Below are 16,915 nucleotides of genomic sequence, written 5' to 3'. Positions count from 1 at the left end.
GTTCCAGGACCTTGGTATCTTTCATTCTACCTTTATTGGCAACTTTGAATTACAAATTTTGGTTCTCCAGCCTCACGCTGAAAGTTCAGCTGCTTTTTCTGCCTCTTATCTAGGGCTCTGTTCTGGTTTCTCAACTCCTCACCCACTGTAAATGCTCTGAGTAGAGAAGTGGCTAATAAAGTGTTAACTTATTTCTCAGTTATGTCCCTTACCTCTGAATTATTTGCCTTCAAGTCTTAGTTGCTTTAGCATTTCTTAAATGTCTTTAATCAGATTTTATTTTATTTTTTTTTTAATTTTTTTTTAAATTTTTTATTTATTTATGATAAGCACACAGTGAGAGAGAGAGAGGCAGAGACACAGGCAGAGGGAGAAGCAGGCTCCATGCACCGGGAGCCTGACGTGGGATTCGATCCCGGGTCTCCAGGATCGCGCCCTGGGCCAAAGGCAGGCGCCAAACCGCTGCGCCACCCAGGGATCCCTTTAATCAGATTTTAAAAAAATATATCCAGTCTATCTTTTCTCAATTTTTCAGGAAACCATTGATCTACCACAGGACAGAAACCAATGAGTCACTTCTGATATCACTTCTCCTTTACCTTCCATGTGCAGTACTTCCTTAATGTTTCTCCAGTCATTCCACTCCTCTCCATCTCCTGTAGCATTACCATTTTGTCTCTTACCTATGCTACTGGTGTGTCCCCTACCATTCTTTTTTCTTTTAATCTGTTCCCTAAGAGCAACCATAGGGATTTACATTGAAACAAAGTACTAGTTTTCTCTGCTGTGTAACAAATTGCCACTAAGTTAGGGCCTTTAAGCAATACAATGTATATAATGCATCGTCAATGCAATGCATCACAATATACTGCATCGCAATACATTGCATCACAATACAATGCACAGTTACCCTGAGTCAGAAGTTCAAACACAGCTCAGATATGTTCTCTGCTCTGGGTCTCACCACAGTACAATATAATTGTCACATGGGCTGTGTTTTTATCAGAAGGCTTGACTGGGTAAGAATCCTCTTCCAGGATCATTCGAGTTGTTAGTGAGATTTGTTCCCTTGAAGCTGGATGAGAGGGGGCCCCATGTTTTTGCTAGTTGATCACTAGAAGCTGCCCTAGGGTTCTGGAGTCTCACTCTGTCCGTTGCCATGTGGCCTTCTTCAACATGCCTACATACTTCATCAAGCCAGTAAGAACAATTTCTTGCTCTAGTTCATTAAGTTGGAGTCTTATATGATGCAATGTTATCATAAGAGTGACATCTTTTTTTTTTAAACAGACTCTTTTTAAAAATTTTTTATTTATTTATGATAGTCACAGAGAGAGAGAGAGAGAGAGAGAGAGAGAGGCAGAGGGAGAAGCAGGCTCCATGCACCGGGAGCCCGACGTGGGATTCGTTCCCGGGTCTCCAGGATCCGCCCTGAGCCAAAGGCAGGTGCCAAACTGCTGCACCACCCAGGGATCCCCATAAGAGTAACATCTTATCACTTTTTCCATATTCTATTGACTAGATGCCAGTCACAGGTTCCACTTACACTCAAGGAGGGAGACTATACTGGGTGTAACACCACAGGGCAGAGATCATTTTGGAAGTCTGCCAATCACAAATTATATGACATTAGCCTCTTCAGATTAAAACTCTCCTGGGGCTCCTGGGTGGCTTAGTTGGCTACCCATCTGACTCTTGATCTCAGCTCATGTCTTGATCTTAAGGTTATGAGTTTAAACCTCACATTGGGCTCCATGCTGGGTATGGAGTCTACTTAAAAACAAACAAACAAACAAACAAAAAACCTCTCCAATGGCTTCCTATTGCTATTAGGAAAAAATTCCTTAGAATGACTTATAAAGACCCATGTGATCTAAACCTAGCCCTCTATTTTCATCTTCTGCTGTGCCACCCCTTATTACCAGTACTCCAGCAATATTTTAAGTCCTTTATGTTTGCCCTATTCCTTCTTATCACAGGACCTCTGCATAGGCCTCTCCATCTCCTGTAGCATTACCATTTTGTCTCTTACCTATGCTACTGGTGTGTCCCCTACCATTCTTTTTTCTTCCTAAGTAATTTTTCCTTAGGAAGTGCCAGTTCTTAAAGTTTTCATTTAAGCCTAACTTCCTCTAGCAGGTTTCCCTGACATTCCTAGTCTGGAGAAAAAATCCCATGTTACATACTCCCAAATATACCTCCTTTGTGATTTCTGATATAGCATCCACTTATTTACCATGGTTTCATTTCATCTGCCTCCTCTAGTGACTCAACTCCATAAAACTCAGATGCTGTCCTTGGTTCAGTCCATTGTATCTTGCATACTGGAGACCCTCAGGATTCATTTGCATTCACTGAATAATTGGTCAACAGATGAACTCGGGCTTTTACCTTATCTGCATCAGGTATGTGCACCTATTAATAAAGTGGTGTTTTAACTACTAATTAACTATATTTCCAGATGTTACTTTCACAGGAACCTAATAAGGAGAAGGTATAATTATCAGGGAAAGACTTGAGCATTTCTGTGATGAAAACCTCACCTCTAAAAATATCCAGGTTCTGCTAAATTTCTTTTCACTATTCAGGCATGTACTTGAGACAATACCTATTAGAGAATATATGCCCAACACCTAACATTGGAGTGACAACGTTAGATAATCTCAATTAACCCTCACATTAACCCTATCCAATGAAATGGGTACTATTATCTAAGAATTATGAGTCACAGAAATTAAATAATTTGACTAAGGTTAAGCAGATAGCAAGTGACAGCATGAGGATTTGAACACAAATAGAAAGAATGCTGGTGTCTGCTTTTTTTCCCCTTTAAGATTTTATTTATTTATTTATTTATTTATTTATTTATTTATTTATTTATTTATTTAGAGTGCACAATGCTAGTGGAGGCAGGGACAGAGGAAGAGGGAGCAACAGAATCTCAAGCACACTCTGTGCTAAGCACAGGGCCTGGTGCTGAGTGCAGAGCCCAAAAAAGGGCTCCGTCTCACAACCCTGAGATCATGACCTCAGATCATGAACTGAGGCAAAACCAAGAGTCCAGCACTTAACCAAGTGAGCCACCCACGAGTCACTGGTGTCTGCTCTTAATGGATCCATTGGGTCAGTGCTTCTCAAACTCTCAGTAGTCCAATTGATCATTCTTAATTTCCAAGAAACCATGGACCAAAATCTTTGTAAAGTACAACAAAAATAAACTATTAGGGTAAATAAAATAATACTAAATATGAATTTTTTTTCGATTCAGCAAACATAAAATTGTCCTCTCAAATTAATATAAAAGTTTCTAAATGTGGGGCACCTGGGTGGCTCAGTGGTTGAGTGTCTGTCTTCAGCTCAGGGCATGATCCCAGGGTCCTGGGATCGAGTCCCGCATCAGGCTCCCCACAAGGAGCCTGCTTCTCCCTCTGCGTGTGTCTCTGCCTCTCTCTCTGTGCCTCTCATGAATAAATAATTAAAATATTTTTTAAATCCCAAACAGTTCTAAATGCTTACTCTCAATTAGTATACTTATGTCACTATAGACCAGTAGCAGACAGTTTGTAGATCAGCACAGATCTGACTGGCACCATGGTCTGCTTCCTCAGTGGCTTTGAATTCTGTATTCTCTGTGGAACTGTCCAGTGTATCCCTGAGGCCTTTTGCAGCAGATACATTTTTCCACAAGAGAAAGAATCTCGTCAGAGTACTTCCCAAGCCCTCTGGTTCTTGAGACCAGAGCCAGGATGAAACGGAGTCTGAGAAGAAAATGTCTGCCAGGAAACTTTCCCACAGCTGAGGTCTGATCATGATACCATCATGATCAAGGGCTTCAATAGCATTGATAATCTTCAGATTTTTTTCTACATTCCCTACTGGACTTGAAAAGGCCTCTTTAATTGAGATCCAACCAGTTTTTCCAAACTTATCTCCTATTACATTCTGCTACAGACTGAACATCTGTGTTCCCCTGGAATTCTTATTCTTGGGTTAAATCCTTAATTGTCATTATGTGCTTGCTTGCTCACTCTGTCTCTGTCTCCGTCTCTCCGCACACTCTGAGGAAAGGCCATGTGACCACACAGCAAGGAGGTGGCTGTCTACAAGGCAGGGCCCGAATCTGCGGACACTCCAAACTTGGACTACCCAGGTTCCAGAGCTGTGGGAAATGACATTCTGCCTTTTACATGACCCAGTCAATGGTCTTTTGATAAAGCAGCCCCAGCTGAATAAGACACACTCCTCTAAATTCCAGGCTTTCCTGGGCACTTTGCTGCTCCTCACACACAGACTAGGTGTTTCCATTTCGATGCCTTTGCTCATTCTCATGTCTATCAACTTGTGTCCATGTCATAAGAATTTTTCTCACTATTCAGCTCATACCGACCTACATCAATCCTTAAGAAGGGAATGCAAACTGTGAGGATGCTTGGGAATCTTGAAGCAAAGTAACAGCAATTGATTTAAAACACACACACACACACACACACAAATATTATATTCTCTGTGAATATCACCACCATTAAAGTATATTATATAGAAATAAAAGTAAAAAAAGACTATCATAAGATATTCAGAGGGGGGGTTTTACATTTTATATGGAACCTTGGTTTCCCCCCCACTGTTAAATACAGAATAAAATTGTTTACAATTGACAATAATAAATCTTATCCATTTTTAGTGGCCAACATCAAATGTGATCTAGGGCCTGATGAAACCCCAAAGCTCACTCCCATCACAAGTGTCATACATTGCATCAGTTTTTCTTCCCGGAGTCCCAGTGGCCTCCAGATTAGGTCCACTGCCCTCACTTATTCCCCTGTTTGCATGCAGGCCACTTCTCAGGATACAAAGTGGTAAACAACGCCCCTGCTTCTACAAAAGCCATGGCATTCTTTTTCCTTGTTTAACTCCCTGGTTCCTACAAGGAACCAAAGGAGAACTTAGAAAGTTGGAAGATAATTCAAAATATTCTATTAGTAGCTACTTCTGGCCCACATCCCGTGGTGCACTGAAGCCACTTCCCACTAGCTCAGAAAAGGCACTTCTGTGCATTTCTTCCCAACTGCATATTTAGTAACACCCCACGGGTAGCTTGAAGTCAGCCATACTGGAAGAATTTACATCATGGAAATGGACAAATGCCACAACAGGAACTCCCACACACTCCAGAGAGCCAACATTTACCAACACACCACTGTCTACACTGAGATATAAATGGGCTGGGTCGGCTGACCCAAAAGACAACAAAGCTGAACACCTCCATTGTTTGCGAAGAAACAATCACTATCAATGAATTCCACCAATTTCTTTTGTTCAGCAATCAATATCATGGAGTTTGTACCTTTCATAGAGCCTTGACCCATATAGCCTTGTTCCCAGTATCATGGACACATGTGTCTGCCAGGTTTTTATGTGTTATTACATCAAAGTCTCAGTCCACTTTGCTTTATCTCCCCCACAGAACCTAGACTCATGCTTCCTATCCAGTGCACATTTAATAATATTTGTTGAAGAAATTAGTCGCAAGTGAAATCAGTATCTGGAGAGCCCCAGTTGAAGGCAGAAGTAACGTTATTCATCTCCAGGAATACGAAAGACATTCATTGTGTCTTAGCTGTCAAATTTGACAGAGACACAAGGTGCCAAAGATGGTGCATTAATTGAAGTAGAAGTAGGCCTCAAGTACCTCAGAAATGTGACAGACAGGCACTAGACACCACACAGGAGAGCAAAAAAGAGAAGAGGAAGAAGAGAGGCTGAAGCCAAAATAAAATGAGCCCATTTGCAAATTCAGCCTCAATTAAAGTCCAGAGCAAGTGATGAAATGAGAAAATGCTTAGAGAGTGTCCTCCAAATGCAACGGATTATTACTGTTATTCTTTTTAATTTGGCTTACTAACGGACTTAATCATTATCGATAATAGCACCGAGCATTTCCTGGGAAATAAAGAGGCACATTCTGGGAAAACAATCCAAAACAAGAACAAAAATAAAACCAAACCAAACAGAGACATGAGAGGCAATGTCAGATGCTAAATAAAATCTAAAAGAAGAAATGAAAAAATATTATTCATGTATTAGCATAAGCTCAAAGATAATGTTTCACTCTGGGACCAATTACTGCAAGGAAGGAGTGAGAAAATGGAAGCAATAAACTATTTTTTAAAAGAGAAAAAAAAAAGACGGGGGGACATAAATATAATTAGATGAGTTTTATATGAACCAAGATTTCCAAATGAAAGGCAAGAAGACAAAAGTAGGTCTTTGAATGTGGAAAATGGGCATGGCAAGGGGAGATCAACAGGATGCAGAGTTGACAACGTCCTGAAACTACGAACACTTAGTACCGGCCCACAGGATGTGGTCTCCATGCACAGGATTCTGTCACTCTGGGTCAAGAAACCAAGTTCGTGGAGGGCAATGAGCATGCCTTACACATCCTGGACTCTCTCTCAGAGGCTGGCACAGTGCCCCACACACAATTCATGTCCAACAAACCCCGAGCCATGCTCTCTGTGCCTCCTCGACACTGCCCTTCTGTGGATTTGCCTTGTGTGCCTCCCCTCCTTCTTGGAATAAGGTGAAGTGGCAAGAATAAAGACCATCACATCACCTTCCCACATCTTTCCATCCATGCATGTCTATCTTCGCTGCAAAAGTGATCAGCGTTTACCTTCTCCGAATACATTTTTTCATTCTGCTGGGAAACTGCATTTAAGAAAAAATGTTTACTCAAGTCTGAATTAGTCACTACACACACACGTATGCAAAGACAAACAAACAAAAATGAACACCGCATACAGAGCCTAACATTTCTTGAGGGCTCAGAACTTCATAACACCAATATTTCAATATGTGCCAGACTAAGCTGGTCAACTGAAGACAAAACTGGGGCCACATTTTTCTGCCTCACCAACCTTCCATCTTATTTAGAGTCTATCTACTTTCTCCTAAAGTTGGCTTCCTTCAGGTATAACTGAGGGCAGCCTCAAAATTTCTGTACCAGATCCTCTGCTTTTTGCTGCTCAATGTCCCAATAGCATCATTAACCCCAATGTCTAACTACAAGTGATTTCCAAAGCCACAGCCTAGCCATGACCACTCACCCTCTCTCAGATTCCATTTATGTAGGTCCCTTTAGGAAACTTCATGGATTTCCCCAAAACACACAAACCTCATAAGCTGAAATCCAAGTTGATCTTCCTCTCTCAAAACAACCTTCTCAAATCACTCATTATAACAAAGAGGCTTACCATATTCACAAACATCAGGTTTCAACCACCTGAAAACATCTGTACATCTTTTCCTTCGCCCCACATCTAATCTTACATCAAACATTATACATGGCGAGTGGATCTATTTTAGACTTTTTTAAACACTCCATGTCCCACTCAAGCACAACGTTCTCTCTAGAACTTGCAGTTTCCTTCAGCTCGAGTGGCCCTTCCCACTCTAACCACAGGTGCAAATGCTTCCCACCCTGAAAGCACTGTCCACACATGTGTCCTTCAGCCTCCTCTCCTCAGCTGAGAATCTTCTTCCCCCTTCTGGGCTTCAACAGCACATCTCTGACTCTGGTGTGTTTGTGTTTAGCTCATGGCATTCCTCTCAAGTCAACCAATGTTTTACATGTATGCCTTTTCTGTTGCTGCTCTCAGCCTCTTAAAGCTGGGATCCATGTCAAATTCATCTATACCATCCAGAAGCAGCTAGTGCAATGACTTGCAAATAGTAGGCATTTGATAAATATTTCCACCATGAATAAGTGATGTTAAAACTCGCCTACTTAAATGAGGTATTCACTGTTAGCTTGTTCTAAAGGGAGTTGAGTGACAGCGTGCAGCAGGATCAATCACTGAGGGCACATCAACGCCAGCTTCCCATCAGCAGATGTTGCCCATTGTAGAGCAGCACGTGGTCCTGTTCAGGTACCGTTGCCAAACAGAAGGTTCTCTTGGCAGGAGTGTTGGCATACTCTGTGTTCTGCAGGCTGCACCCCTGAGCCAGCACCTCCGTTGGCAAATGAGCCTTCTCAGAACTGGTTTGTGCCACCCTCCAAAGGCCTCCTGCCACCCAAACAGATGGGCACAAATGTAAGTGTGCCGGGTAGCAAGCATGCACATCAGGTTGGAGCTCCCAATAAAAGATTTGTCTCTCATACATGGCATCACCCCATCCATGCAGAAAAGCATACTGCTGTGTCACATGAGGTGTTGTAAAGGAATTACTCTCGAATTCTAATTTTGGAGTCCATTAATTAAAGAGTCCCAGACCTGGAAGTGGGAGAGAGGATGAGAAAGAGCTGAAAGAAAATACCATCTCCCTTTAAAGTGTGAATTGGTGACATCTGTGGAGCTCAGAGATGCTTTCTCCTTCCAGGTGGAGTTCAGATTTAAGACACAACTTTAAGCAGCAGCTAAATCCATGACTGGGGCTCCTGTGGCTGCCAGCAAGGCAGCAGGACACCAGACACTTCTCTCAGGGACTGATGCGTATCCTCACACAGGGGTGAATAAAAGTTTAAACTCTTTCCATCTGAGCCAAGATCTGTAAACCACATTCCAACAGTGTAGGTTTAGAGAGAAGAGTGCATTCTATAGCCCACCATATTCTGAGAACCTGGTTACAGTAATGGCCAAACTCAAGCTGAAAACCTTTATTAACACAGAGATTATCTTAATTGTCTGATGGCCTGAGCTGGCTAGACAAAACAGTCAGCTGCGGGAGCAGCCAATGTGGCCTTTGGAGGATATTACAATTTTAAAAGCTTGCAATTGACAAAGAAATAATCCCACCTAAAGCACTTTAATTCTGTTTTTCGGTTTTGATTTGTCGTGTGGTTTTTTTGAGACGATAAAGACAGATAGGAACAATATCGATCTACTTAGTGGGCAGATCTCAAAGTAATTTCTTCCACTGGGATTTGTATTTTTGCTTTTACCTTCCAAACTCTAATGTACCCATGACTCATTTGGAACACAAGAAGTGCAGCTTGAGTCTCCCAGTCGGTCATCTGCAGAATGCGCCAAATAGCTACAGGACCATGGGGAAGCCACATAATGGAAAACAGATCATCTGGCAAAACAACTGTCCAATGGTCAGCAGGTGACCCAGTTGTTGGACCACTATGCTGCCCAGTACTGGAAGGTGCTCAATCCCAGAAATGGGCTATAAATGTTCATTCGGAGCCATACCATTTGGAAGCTGAGAGCCTTAAAGACCTTGGCTTTGCTGGTCACGCTAGGGGTGTCAGGTGCTTCTCTGTAGATAAAATCCATCCAGTCTACTTACTGTCTGCTTTTTAAAAGTCATTCTTTGTTTCTAGACAGCACCAGAGGCTGGACTGGGGATTAAGTATCCACTGTGAATGCAGTTCAGAGATATTAAGAAAGAATAAGAGAGAAAGGAAGAAAAGTTTTAACACCCACTGTAGAAGGAATATCTCACTGTGACAGCTTGAGATACTCCATTTCTTAAACAATGGAGAGTAATATACAGCTCTACAGTGCATCACCGTCATACTTGAAAGCTTTTTCTGCAAGAAAAAGAATTATTTTTAATAATGAGTCAAGTCTTAACCTCTGGGATGTTTTACTTAAAAGATTTTGAAGAAATTTACTTCTAATTTTATTTACTGATATACATGCATTTTTAGATCTTCAAAAGTATTCAGAACTCATTCGTTTTTCAGTTAGAATTAGTCCAAAGAGGTTAACATTAGGATCTTTGGATGACTTAATTGTAGATCATAAGTGTCTCCAAACTCAACTTTGCTGCCAAAATGTTTTTTTCATCCTCTACTCTCTCTGGAAGGAAGTCACTACAATGTTCATTTGTCTGGTAGCAGGATGAATGGCCAACTCCTGGCATGTACAAGTTGAAGAAGCTATAATTTGCTCCCCATTTCCCTTGAAGGTCACTAAATTTAATACTGTGATTGAAACCCTGTGCCTTCCATAAATCTCCAGACAACTGTGATTCCTAAGAAGGCAGATAATTTGGGCAGATATGTTGACCTGTGCACACATGTTAAACAATTATAAATTGTTTCCTTTCATCTGTCTCAGAAGTAATCTCTAGTAAGACTCCAAAATATAAATCCTATCTAAAATGAGACAGCTAGGGAATAGCCCATGAGGATTGGTGGGTTCACCCACAGCACTGACACCCCTGCACAGCTTCAGATGATGACAGATGACACTGATTATCAACCTTGACTTGACTTGAACTGGTGGCTTCTATCTCTGGCTTCCTTCTTGAAGGCAAACAACAACAACAAAAATATGCTTCATTTATTCCATTGGCATTATTCCCAGTCAATGAATGAGGATGACACTTCTCCCAAGTAACCATCTCAAAGTTTTCTGAGTTAGTTAGTGCAGAAAATGTGGTGCATTGGAAAATATGTAATAAAATCATTCTTTTACTTTGTGCCTGGAGGGAAGGTAGGGCATTCAAGACAAAATAGCTCTGCCTTTCCTGGTCCACATAATCTTTGATATTCTAGGATGGAAAATTTGTTGCATCCCTGGATACACATAAAACCATCAGCAGTCTCTAGATCCTCAAACTGGGAAAGTAGTGGTGGCATCGCAGGAATGTAACTTTGTTGGGGGTAACAGAGGCTCCTGACAGGATGCAAGTGGGTATGTAAAAGTATTTAAGGCAGAAGAATGGAGGCAGAGTGACCAATAATGGAGGGCTACAATAGGAAACAATGCTTGAGAGTGATGAGGTGAAAGGTACTGACAAGTATTGAATCCCAAATCCACGTCCCTATAATTTCTATTGGCCTAAATTGAAAGGGTTCTCCCTATTTTTAATCACCCTTCATTTCAACATAACTCATGCAATCTCCCAATATTAGTTTGCTAGAGCTTCTGCAACAAAGTACCACATACTTGGTGGTTTAAACAACTGAAATTTGTCATCTCACAACACCGGAGAACAGAAATCCAAGATCAAAATGTTATCAGGGTTGGCTCCTTCTGAGGCTATGAAGGAGAATCTGCACCAGACCACTCTCCTGGCTACTGGAGATCAGCTAGATGGAATCTTTGGTGTTCTTTGACCAAAGAAACATTGCTCTGATTTCTGTCTTCATGTTCACATGTCATTCTCGCTGTGTGTGTGTCTTTGTGTGTAAATTTTCAATAAGGATAGCAATCATATTGAATTAGCAGCTGACTCTGTTCATTATGATCTCATCTTAACCAATTATATCTGCAATAACCTTATTTCCAAGGTCATATTCTGAAGTATTGAGGGTTAGGACTTCAGTATATAAATTTGAAGAGGGTGCTATTCAACTCATAACTCTTCCTAAAAAACTAACAATAACTATAACAGTCTGTATCTTCCTTCTCAGGCCAGGGGATCAGGGTCTTTTTAATCAGAGTTATAATAAAGGATAGAGGCTGTTTGATGTAATATAAGACCACAGATTCAGGGACATGCTCAAACTGCAGAAGCAAAAAGGAAATCAGAAACCCACTAGCAAAAAAAGAAAGTCTGATGTATTACCAAGCCAAAAGGACCAGGAACAAGTATCAAAGCTAAGAATAAAGGAAGTTGTAAAATTGGATTCAACATAAATATACAAAAAGCAGGGAAGGGTAAATAAATGAAGTGTAATTATCAAACTAAAGTTTTGGCATTTTCTCACTCCAAAGGGCAATTTATGCTTTTATGGATGGATATCCAGCTTATCTCAACCACGGTTGAGAATCCTACATAACAGGAGTTGAGCTGTATATTCTCAAATCCTCAAACACTGACTCTTAAAAGAAAAGATAGATACTAAGTTCATACTGCAATTAGTATGTAGGTTGTGATTTCTATGAAATCTCTTTAAAACGATAATATTTCACTTCAAAACAAGAAGATACAAAAATATATTGATAAGAAATATTCAACCACATGAAAGACAATAAATAAGAGAAAAAGAAAGGACAAATTGAAAGTACAACAAATCAATGATGTATCTAAATTCTAACATACATTAAATGTAAATTAAATGGATTAAACATTCCAGGAGAAAGCAAAGATCATGCAATAGAGCTCTAAAATCCCTCTGTATGTTGTGCATAATAGATCCATCCAAAATAAGGATCCAAAAAGATTGGATAAAGGGTTTCAAAAATATATACCATGTGGTTATAACCAAAAAAGAAAATCTACAGCTCGTATAACACCAAGTAAAATACACTTTAAGGCAATAAATATTTCTACAGATAAAGAGGGTTCTCTTATAAAGGATTTAATTCATCAGGAAGACATAAATATTTTAATTCATATGTGCCTATAGTGGGCTGAATGATAGCTCCTAAAAAGATATTGCCCCATCATAATGTCAAGAACTGGTAAATACTACCTTATTTGGAAAACTTCTCCTGAGAATGAATAAAAATCATTAAAATCAAGAAAACCCAAAGTCTTACTATAAGACTTAAAAATTCTGAACATATGTCAGCACACTGATCCAGTGATTTATTTTTTTAAATAGAGTACCTAATGTTCAAGAATAAACCCACTGGGACTGTTCTTAAAAAGAAAAAAGAAAAGATTTATTTATTTGTGAAGAAGAGGGGGAGGGGCAGAGGAAGACAGTCTTCAAGCACACTCCCCACTATGCATGGAGGAGCTCTATGGGGGGCTTGATCTTATGAGCCATGAGATCATAACCTAAGATGAAGGCAAGAGTCAGACACTTAACCGACTGAGCCACCCAGGTGTCCCTTTAGTGTGTTTATTCTAAGAAAGCAACCTTGATTTAATATTAGAAATTAATGCACCTCATCTTCAACAGCTTATCCCAATAAATGCTGCTGACAAAATTCAACATCTAATCATGAAAAAAAATCACGTGGAGATCCCTGGGTGGCGCAGCGGTTTAGCGCCTGCCTTTGGCCCAGGGTGCGATTCTGGAGACCCGGGATCAAATCCCACGTCAGGCTCCCGGTGCATGGAGCCCGCTTCTCCCTCTGCCTATGTCTCTGCCTCTCTGTGTGTGTGTGTGTGACTATCATAAATAAAAAAGAAAAAAAAAAGAAAAAAAATCACGTGTATAAACAAAGCATAAGAGAGAGTTTCCTGAATTTGATAAGAGGAATCTAAAATCCACTTCCTACTGGGAAGTAAAATGATGACATTTTTTGCTTTATAATCAGGAATAGAAAAATAATTCTTCTTAGCACTATATCTGCTTAAAGTTATATTCTAGGTGCTATTCAACATAGTGATACTATAAAAAATGTATAAAAATTTAAAAAGGAGTTTCTTTCTTTAAAGAGAGTATAATTGAATTTGTAGAAAACACAAAATACAGTAAAGATGCTAATTAGAAATTATGAATGAGTTTAGCAAGTTTGCTCAATGAGGGCCATATAAAAATAAATTGAATATAAAATAAAAGGATATATAAAAATCAAAACCACCTAAGCTCTATTGTACTAATATAATTAGTATGTTGTATCAGCATCAAACATTTGAAAAATGAATTCTTTAAAAATTTCACTTATAGTAGGATCAAAAAATATAATATTACCAAGAATAACTATTTTTAAAAAAAGCAGGATGATCACTACAATAAAAACTATAAACATAGCTGAGAGAAATCAAAGAAATAAATTAACGGAGAGATATGCCATGTTCTTAAACATTAGATAAATGTTTTAAATAAATTATTTAAACCCAATAATGTCAACAGAGTCAGTATAGTTCAATGCCAATTCTTCCAGATTAGTGCAAAGATCTAATGCACTTCTAATCAAACTCCAGAAGATCTTGTTTGGTTTTTGTTTTGTTTTGTTTTAAAGATTCGTTTATCTATTTTAGTGAGAGAGAGAGAGAGAGAGCATGAGTGGGAGGGGCAGAGGGAGAGGGGGAGTGAAAAACCTGAAGCCGACTCTCTGCTGAGCGTGGAGCCCAATACAGGGCTCGATCTCAACCCTGAGATCATGACCTGAGCCAAAATCAAGAGTCGGACACTTCACTGACTTAGCCACCCAGGCGCCCACAGGTTGTAGACTTCAAATACATATGGTTATTTTACTTCAGTTGTAAAACATCTATTTTACATACGTATGAAATAGTCTTACACATATGTCACAATAAACGAAAAATAAAACTTTTTAAAAATGATGCCATGGACAATAACATCAAAAAATATAAAGAATGCACAGAACAAAACATGTATAAGACTTCTTTAGAGAAAAATCATTAAACTTTATCAAAAGACATTGAAAGACTTAAATAAGCGAATTACCATGTTCATGGAATAAAAACTTCAATATTTTACAGAATTTCAAAGATGTCAATTCCTTAAATTAATGATAGACAGAATGCAACCCCAATCAACACATTAGCAGGTTAATCGGGGTCTGAGAATGAGTGGAAGTTGATGAGCTGATTCTAGAACACAGATGAAAATGCAAAGGACCAAGGATAGCTAAGACACTGATAAAGAAGAACAAGATGTTAAGATGTGCTCTATAGATATCAAGACTGGTTATAAATCTCAGGTAACGAAACCACCAGTGCTGATTGTGGACACAGACAAAATGACAAATGGAATGGAATATATAACCTGAAAACATACACATGCTCATGTGGACAGATAAATGGCAGGCGTAGCATTGCAAATAAGTAGGAGGAGATGAACTCTTCAGCAAACCATGCAGAGAGAATTAGATATCCATAGGGGAAAATGAAATGGAACCCTTGCTTCATACCACAAACAGAAAACAAAATCCAGTCTAATTTATTTTTTTTATTTTTTTCCCTTTTTTCCCTTTTTTTTTCTTTTTTCTTTTCCAGTCTAATTTAAATCTAAGTGCCAACACCCAAAATATGAAACTTTTAGTTGATAATGTGTGCATATTTTTGATGACATTAGTCAGGTCAGGCTGCAGTAACAAAATACCACAGACTGGATGATTTAAACAACAGAATTTTTTTTCTTGCAGTTCTGGAGGCTGGAAGTTGAAGCCAAAGTGCCAGCAGGTTGGTTTCCTCCGAAATCTTTCTCTAGCTTGCAGGCGACCATCCTCTTGTTGCGTCTTCATCAGACCTATCAGTGTGCATCTCTGGTATCCTGGTGTCTGTCCACATTTCCTCTTCTAATAAGGACACCAGTCAGGTTGGATTAGGGCCCACCCATAAGATCTCATTTAGCCTTAATTACCTCTGTAAAGGCCCTATTTCAAAATGCAACATTCTGAAGTTCTGGGGATTAAGACTTCAAGGTATAAGTTTGGAGACGGGGGCATAATTCAGCCCATAACAGATCCCTTGAAGTAGATAAGGATTGCTTAAACAAGACATAAAATGCAAAAACCATAAAAAGACTGATAAAAATACTTGATTTACACTTAAGAATTTTTGTTATAAGGCTCATAAAAAGACAAAGTAGAAGATTTTTGCTACATTTATACCCCAGAACAGCTATACAGAATATATAAAGAATTTCTACAAACCAATAAGAAAAAGAAGAAAAAAAGAAAAAAGAAAAAAACCCACAAACATATAAGATCTCTGCAACTCAAAAGGGGAAAACAGAGTGATAGACCAGAACAAGAACTTCAAAAAGAAAAAAAAATCAAATGTCCAAAATACACAGTGAAAAAAGGTGCTCCAGCTCCTTCCTAATCAGGGAATGCAAATGACATTGGCAAGACTTGAAGCCTGACAACACCAAGTACTGATGAGGATGTACAGTGAAGAAGCATCCCAGACCATGCTGAAGAGAGTGTACATGGTACAATTACTTTGTGAAACAATTTTGTATCTTCTAATACAATTGAAGATAAACATATCCTGTGACTGGGTAGCTTTTTTCTTAGACATAAACCCAGAGAAACTTCTAGAATATATATATCCATATAGGTAGAAGTGGAAGCAACTTAAAAGTCCAACAAAACTCAGCCAGAGTTTTTTAAATGGTGCTCTTAATTCTGGGAAACAAACAGAGGGTACCTGGAGGGGAGGTGGGTGGGGGGATGGGGCAACTGGGTGATGGGTATCAAGGAGGGCACGTGATGTGATGAGCACTGGGTGTTATACGCAACTGATAAATTATTGAACACTGCATTTGAAACTAACGTTGGCTAATTGAATTTAAATTTTAAAAATAAAAATAAAAAATAAAAGTGCTATATTAACTTGATAGAATATTATTTTATAGTAATGAGAATATGTGAACAACAGCCCCACATAGCATCTTCATGCAGCTTGCGAACAATTTTGAATAAATGAAATCAGACAAAAGGATACATTCACTATGATTCCATTTATGTTTAATTTAAGAACAGGATAATCTCAACTAGATTGTTTAGGGATGCATTTATAAGAGACAAAAACCCTTTTAAAAAGCAAGGGTGTGATTATTGAAAATACCAGGACAGGGGTAGCCTCTGAGGGAGCAATAGATTTGAAGAGGAAATTAGAAGCTTGGTAAGTCTCTATGTTCTCAGACTCTGTGGCTGTTATGGGGATGTCTGCTTTACAAGGGTTCATCAAACAAAAATTCATCTGGATTGTATGCACTTCCTATATGCTATATTTCAAAATAAAACAAGGAAAAATAATTGACATAAGAAGAACGTGTCTGGGAAGCCTTGGACTTCAAAAATGAAAGCAAGAGTTTGTAGGTAGCAGGTAATCTGTGTAATCTTGCCTAATTGGGTGTCTGACGTAGTGTCGGCTGCTGGTTTTTTCGTCCCAGCCACCAAGAGGGAGACAGATTTAATAGCTGTGTTTAACGTGTCAGATGCAAGAACTGTAATAATCTTACTTGTTACCAATTCTCTCCAAACTGGAGAACATTTTCGTTATAATGGTCTATTTTCCTATCTATCAGAGATAATTACCCCCCCCCCCCACTAGCAGCAGCCAAGGTCTTCCATCAGCCCCT

The 16,915-nt window shown here is 39.2% G+C and overlaps 1 long non-coding RNA gene across 1 annotated transcript; it reads left to right on the top strand.

Moving 5' to 3' along the window:
• The first annotated feature begins 904 nt into the window (after positions 1-904).
• LOC102155897 lies at positions 905-15,978 on the top strand. The gene is made up of 3 exons (XR_005383492.1): positions 905-1,019; positions 2,266-2,405; positions 14,970-15,978. It is a non-coding gene; the product is annotated as an uncharacterized LOC102155897 (long non-coding RNA).
• Positions 15,979-16,915: the final 937 nt, after the last annotated feature.

The sequence above is a fragment of the Canis lupus genome, chromosome 34, assembly GCF_011100685.1.
Source record: "Canis lupus familiaris isolate Mischka breed German Shepherd chromosome 34, alternate assembly UU_Cfam_GSD_1.0, whole genome shotgun sequence".
Classification (NCBI taxonomy): domain Eukaryota; kingdom Metazoa; phylum Chordata; class Mammalia; order Carnivora; family Canidae; genus Canis; species Canis lupus.
This window is presented reverse-complemented; position numbering and strand designations above follow the sequence as displayed.